This window comes from Triticum dicoccoides, chromosome 3A (assembly GCF_002162155.2).
Source record: "Triticum dicoccoides isolate Atlit2015 ecotype Zavitan chromosome 3A, WEW_v2.0, whole genome shotgun sequence".
Lineage (NCBI taxonomy): Eukaryota > Viridiplantae > Streptophyta > Magnoliopsida > Poales > Poaceae > Triticum > Triticum dicoccoides.
The window spans coordinates 153812961-153820237 of NC_041384.1; positions in this window are offsets into that span (position 1 = coordinate 153812961).

Below are 7277 nucleotides of genomic sequence, written 5' to 3' on the forward strand. Positions count from 1 at the left end.
TGTCTTCGTGGATTTGGATTTTTTTTGCTTTTTTCATTTTGTTTTCTTTGTTTCTTTCCTCGGTTTTCACCTTTATTATTTTTCTTTTTTTCTTTGTTTCTTTCTTGGATTTTATTGGATTTTGCTTTTTTTGTTTCTTTTTCCTTGCTTTTCATTGTTTTTCTTTGGTTCTTTCACGGTTTTCTTGATTTCATTCCTTTTCATTGTTTTCTTCAGTTTTTCATTCTTTTGTTTGTACGTCCTTGTTTTTATATTTGGTTTTCATTCGTTTTATTTATTTCGTTTTCATAGTTTTTTATTCTTTTTGCACTTGTTTCTTCAGTTTTATTTTTTTGTTTTCTTTGTTTTCTTTTGTTTCTATTTCGTTCTTCATTTTTTATTTGTTTTTTGGTTGTCATTCTACATTTTTGTATACATCAAGAACATTTATGTAATACACATTTAATATTTTTTAAATAAAATTAATATTTATGAATACACCGTCAATATTCTTTCTATACACATATTTAAAAAATTGAAATGCTGGATTAACATTTTTAAAATACAAGATTAATATTTTTTTAACACATGATCAACATTTTCTCTATACACATTTTAAATAGTTTTTAAATTCTTTATTAACATTTTTCAAATACAAGTTTAACAATTTTAAACACATTTTTCAACATTTTTATACACGTTTAACCATTTTTAAATGCTTTATTAACAGATTTTCAAATAAAATATTAACATTTTTAATACATGTTCAACATTTTTTCTATATACATTTTAAAAAATTTAAATGCTTGATTAACATTTTTTCAAATACAAGTTTAACATTTTCTAAAAAATACTGGGTGAAGGTTTTTTTAATACAAGGTAAACATTTTTCCACACATATTTAACTTTCTCAATTCCAAATTACTCGTCGCAATAATGGATCTATCTAGAACTAAAATACATCTAGATACATCCATACCTGCGACAAGTAATTCGAAACGGAGGGAGTAGGTCATTTTGGCATGGCGGAGCCTTCCATGTAACACCATAATGAATGCTAAAGACTATTGACCTGCTCCTATAATGTTGTTGACACCAGATTTTGGCATGGTCACGAATCCGGGTTCGTATGCAAAAGTTAGAGGCAACACTTCGCGGGCCGGCCCTGAGTGAGAAAGTATTCGGCCTTTGCCGGCTGAATGAAACCTTGCTGGGGTAAAACCTTGCCAATGTGAGGGCTTGTCGGCGGAGAAGCTTGCCGGCGTGGAAAGCTTGCCGGCGGAGAAGCTTGCCGGTGTGAACTCTTGCCGGGGTAGAAACCTTGCCGAGGAGGAACGCTTGCCGGGGTAGAAACCTTGCCGAGCTAGGGAGGAATCCTTGCCGGTGTAAAAACCTTGCCGGGGTGAAACCTTGTCAGTGCGGAAAGCTTACCCGGGTGGAAGGCCTGCTGGGGTGGAGGTTGTGATAGTCAAGCCGACGAGAAGTTGAAAATGGGCTCAGAAGCTAATTCAGATGATCTTGGATGGAGAAATGTCGTACACGGAAGTTGTGCGTCTCGTGGAAACGGTCGATTTTGATATAAAAATCGTCTCAATCCGAGTTCGTATGCAAAAATTAGAGCTATCGGAGTGCAGCCCTGTCACGTGGTGAGATGTGGCGTGCCCCACCAGACATAGGTCTGATGGGTAGCGCGAGCGAACAGGTGTTCTGCGTGACCGTTTTGGCCCAGAAGATGGCCTCAAATCGAAAAACGTTCAACATGAAAGTTGTTCGTCTCGTCAAAACGGTCAAGATTGCTTTTGGGCTCGTTTCCATCCGAGGTTGTTTGTCACCATGAAAAGGACCCTCAAAGTACAGCTAGTTTAAACCGAGCAGTTTTGGAAAGTTCGGATAAAATCAGTCCGAATTTGACTAGGGTTTTGAACGTGAATTGATGTAATTTTTTTGTAAGGAAAGCCTAGATAAATCCTTTGCTTGTACGGGAAGTCCAGCCGCCTCTTATATATGTTGGGGGTGACGGCCGATTGAACAACACACAATCGAACAAATCAATATGCTACTTTTTCATCTATGTTTTATCTCTCCACTGTTTTTCTCTCTCGTTCTTCGCTGTTCTTCGTGTTTGAGAGCTGCGAATCCCGAGGCTCTAGGGGCGAGCGAATCGACCTAGGGCAGCCCATAGCCGCTGCAATCCCTGACGGGGTCCCTCCCGGGTGCGCGGGGTTTCGGATCTGCAAAAGCGCCCGCCGACTGTCTTGCGTATCGCGCTGTCGGTCGGGTCTCCTTCGACGTGAGCTGCGGTGCATCACCCCCAGCGTCGAGGGTACACGTGACGTATTCGTGTGTCAACACACTTTTTGGCGACTCCGCTGGGGAACGAAGATCAATCGTCATCATCCACCATGTCTGATATTCCCAAGCCATCTGAGGTAGACGCCGATAACATCATTAAGCCCAGTCTTGATGAGATATCAGCCGATCATCGCCAAGTTTATGTGGAGTACAAGAAGGCGCGCGAGGAGAAGGACTTGCAGGAGTTCCTTGCAAAGTTCAAGAAGGACCGCCAAGGCAACATCACTCCGATTGAAGAAATCAAGTTCCCTCCTCTTCAAGCCGAGCAGGTTAAACCCTCTGTAAGTACTCTCTTTTCTCCTGAGCAGTGGGCTAAGATTGAAAGTCGTATTGCTGATGGTAACAATCTAGTCTACCAAACTTTCATAGAAAATACTAATGCTCAGGAGAATACATCTCAATCGTCTAGTGGTAATGATGGTGTAGCAGCCAGTGTGCAAAACCCTAATCTGGCTTTACCTATTGCATCGGCACCTCCTGTGCCGATGGCTTATTATCCTACCCAAACAAATCAGATTGTGACTGCACCCCCCAAACAAATCAGATTGTGACTGCACCCATCAACCCTATTATGAGCATGCCAGGTTCGGTGGCAGCGCCGAACCAAACCCTACCTACAGCTACAACCACTCGACCACTACCAAATTATGGGTCGACATACATGCCACAATTCTTACCTACAGCTAGTAACCCTACTCCTCCTATGCCACTGCCACAAGCTTCATCGTCCACTATGGATGATGGTCTAGCTAATCTTAGAGAGGAGATGGCTAAGATGCTTTGAGAGAATTTTGGAGTTGAGTTACCTCAGAATCGGATTTACCAAAAGCCGTACCCCGAGTACTTTGTTGCCATCCAGTGCCCTCCAGGATATAAAATTCCAGATTTTGTTAAGTTTAATGGAGAAGGCACAAAAACCACATGGGAGCATGTTAGTCAGTATTTAGCACAATTGGGTGAGGCGGGCTCATTGAATGAATTGAAAGTGCGTTTATTTCCTTTATCATTAACTGGTACCGCATTTTCATGGTTTTCTTCTTCACCCCATGGTTCCATTCGGGTTTGGTCGCAGCTAGAGCAGAAGTTTCATGATCACTTTTATAGCGGCGACAATGAGCTCAAGCTGTCACATCTAACATCGGTTAAACAGAAGCACGATGAATCAGTCTCCGATTACGTCAAGAGGTTCTGAGAAACAAAAAACCGGTGTTTTAGTTTGGTGATAATCGAGAGGGACTTGGCAGACCTAGTGCTGAGTGGTTTGAGAACTCCCATTAGAGAAAAGCCAGAAGGCTACGAGTTCTTAAATATCAACCAAGTCTTACAAAGGGCTTTGGCTCAGGAAAGTCGAAGCAAAGACCTCAGAGAAGTGCATAGATACAAAGCCGATCGTCCAAAGATGAATATGGTGGAATATGATAGTGATCACTCGGACGATGAGGGTGATGTTTTTTCTACTGAATTTGTTTGGCCATCTAAGGCCAAACCCTTTACTTGCAATGATCTGAAACTGATTCATAAGAATCATGATGAAGAGATGAAGTTTACTTTTAACATTGCTAAGTGTGATAAAATATTTGATGCTTTGCTACAGGCTAAGATTATTAGAATATCTCATACTTTACCACCGTTTGAGGAGCTGAAACGGCGCGCTTATTGCAAATATCATAATTCTTTTTCTCATGCTACTAACGATTGCAATGTTTTTCGACGGCAGATACAATCGGCCATTAATGACGGACGATTGAACTTTTCTGAGATGCAAGTTGATAAACAGCCTTTTCTAATGAATACCATGGATCTGGAGGGAAAGAAGCTACTCATTCGGCCGGAGGTTGCCGAATCTGCTAATAAAGCTAATGCCATTGTTAGTGAGCCCAGGAAAGACAAGGAGGACGACAAGGTCTTGGGGAGACAGGTTGTGCTTGACAAGCAACCCTGTGGCAAGGAGACAATCAAAATCACCATCAAAAATCCTACACTCGGGGGGCAACCGCAAGCGCAAGAAAATACTCGTGTTAAATTTGTCAAGCCCAAAAGTCCAGAAGTTGGCAAGTGGAAGACGAATGAAGCTAAAGTGCAGCGCAAGAAAAATCAAGCCAACTTTTGATATGTTGCTGTCCAAGTATGCCAATCATGCAGCCGGTTCTAGCTCTAATCGGTCACCAAATTTGAAGCGCTCAAGGTCACCTCCTCGGGAAGAATTTCAGCATCATGCAAGGCCATATGGGTCGTGGGCGCCGGGACCATGGGTACCGCCTCTCCCCTATGTACCATATTACATGGGAGACTTCAATGGAGGATGGTGGCAGCCCTAAATGGCCCCTTATGCTTTTCATTCGGGTTGGGCAGAACAAAGGAGGCCCGTTCATGAGAGACTTTCTTATCCCACACGAGGCTGTTTGAACAATAGTGTCAATCGGCCAGTGCAAGATAATCAAAAAAGGGTCGGCAAGCAAGAATGGCGTGTTAAGTCGCCAAGTGCTGTAACGGTCGATTCAAGCAAAGGCAAGGAAAAAACCAATGCCGACTCACTCATCTTGGGCACCGAAACATTCACCATACAACAGCTGATTATGCACAGCAATCCGACTGAGCTGATACTTGCTATCGCACCAAAGCACTCGGCTAATGACCTTGAAGGAAACACCAGCCAAGTAAAGATGAGAGATCCTAAATACACTCAGCCAAAGTGGTGTCCTCCAGGGCTGACAAAAACACAAAAGAGGAAATTACAGAGGTTAAGGAGTTAAGAGATGATAGAACAAGAAGCTGAGAAGCAAAGGGATAAGTTGTTCAATGACACTCGACCCATGGTGCCTACAAAACAAGTGTGGAGGCCTAAGAAAAATACAAGATGCAGTTGCCTCTACACCTATCACAGCAGCACCTGCGCCACCAAAGGAGGACGATGCGACAACTATTACATCATCTGCGACACTTCTTACTTCTTCTTCACTTGGACAAATTTTAGAATCGGTGGATGCACTTGAAGAAGAGGATGATATGTTGGACTATGAGTCTACGCCGGTTCATGAAGGTATGGATATCAATATGGTATATTACTTACCTGCTAAGTTTCGTGCTGTCAATGAGGAAGGAGAGGTGGCTCAGCTGGATTTTGGCCCTAAAAATGCAATATTCGAGAAGCCAAAAGACCCAGTAACGCATCTAAAACCGTTGTATCTCCGAGGTCATATCAATGGATCACCGCTCACTCGGATGCTTGTTGATGGTGGTGCTGTGGTGAATCTTATGCCGTATTCGGTATTCAAAAAATTGGGGCTGTGTGATGAAGAGTTGATAAAGACCAACATGGTGCTCAATGGATTTGAAGGCAAAGAGAAAATTGAAGCCAGAGGTGTGATGTATGTGGAGCTCACGGTGGGAAGTAAAACTTTGGCTACCGCATTCTTTGTCGCTGAGGTGCAAGGTAACTACAATGTCATACTAGGCCGTGATTGGGTTCATGCAAACCAGTGCGTGCCATCCACTATGCACCAGTTTTTGATCCAGTGGGTTGATGATGAAGTGGAAGTCATTCATGCGGATAACTTGGCCTGTGTTGCTTTGGCCGAGGCATCGGTGGATTGGTAACACCCAAATGCTACTTGCTTGACAGGACGTGACTTGTCAGAATTCGATTTTCTCAGCGCAACCAAGAATGGTTTCGTGCCCGTCTCTCTAAAGCTGACTGAATGCAATCGGCTCCAAGGTATGATATGTTTAAATGGATCCTAACTCAGAGTGGTTACAAAAGCGACTTGTAGAATATCGGTCCAATGAGAACGATATGTATGAGTCCATAGAAGAGTTAGATGATATGGATAAATTAGGACAAGGTTTTACATCGGCCGATCCATTAGAAGAGATAGATATAGGAGATGGTTCAACTCCTAGGCCGACATTTGTAAATGCAAATTTAAGAGCCGGTCATAAAGCTAAGTTAATCGAGTTGTTGAAAGAATATGTCTGTTGCTTTGCGTGGGAATATCATGAGATGCCAGGTTTAAGCCGAGAGCTAGTGGAGCATCGGTTACCTATAAAGGCTGGTTTTAGACCATATATACAATCGGCCAGAAAGTTTAATCCAAAAACATATGACCGGATCAAGGAAGAGATCGGTCGTTTGCTTAAAGCTAATTTTATTAGACCTTGCAGGTATGCCGAGTGGATTTCTAACATTGTCCCAGTGGAAAAAAAGGATCCGGCAAGTTGAGGGTGTGCATTGACTTCAGAGATCTGAATAGGGCTACACCCAAAGATGAGTATCCCATACCAATAGCCGATATGCTTATTAATGATGCTTCTGGACATAAAGTTATTAGCTTTCTAGATGGTAATGCCGGATACAATCAAATTTTTATGGCCGAAGAGGACATGTCCAAGACAGCTTTTCGTTGCCCTGGTTTTCTTGGTTTATTCGAGTGGACAGTGATGACATTTGGATTAAAAAATGCTGGCGCCACATATCAAAGGGCTATGAATTTGATTTTTCATGATTTACTCGGTGTCATACTTGAAGTCTATATTGATGATATTGTTGTCAAATCGGATGCTTTTGAATCTCACTTGGCCGATTTGCGTTTAGCTTTTGAAAGAATGAAAAACTATGGACTAAATATGAATCCTTTGAAGTGTGCATTCGGTGTGTCAGCTGGTAAGTTTTTGGGCTTCATTATCCATGAAGATGGCATAGAGATTGATCCCAAAAAGATAGAGGCCATATAGAAAGTAGAAGCTCCAACATGCAAGAGAGATATGCAAAAGTTCCTTGGCAAGGTCAATTACTTGAGGAGGTTTATAGCTAATCTGCCAGGGAAGGTTGATGCGTTTACTCCTATCCTTTGGTTAAAGAATGATGTTGATTTCACTTGGGGGGCAAAATAGCAAGAAGCATTTGATATGATCAAGAATTATTTGTGCACTCCTCCGGTGATGAAAGC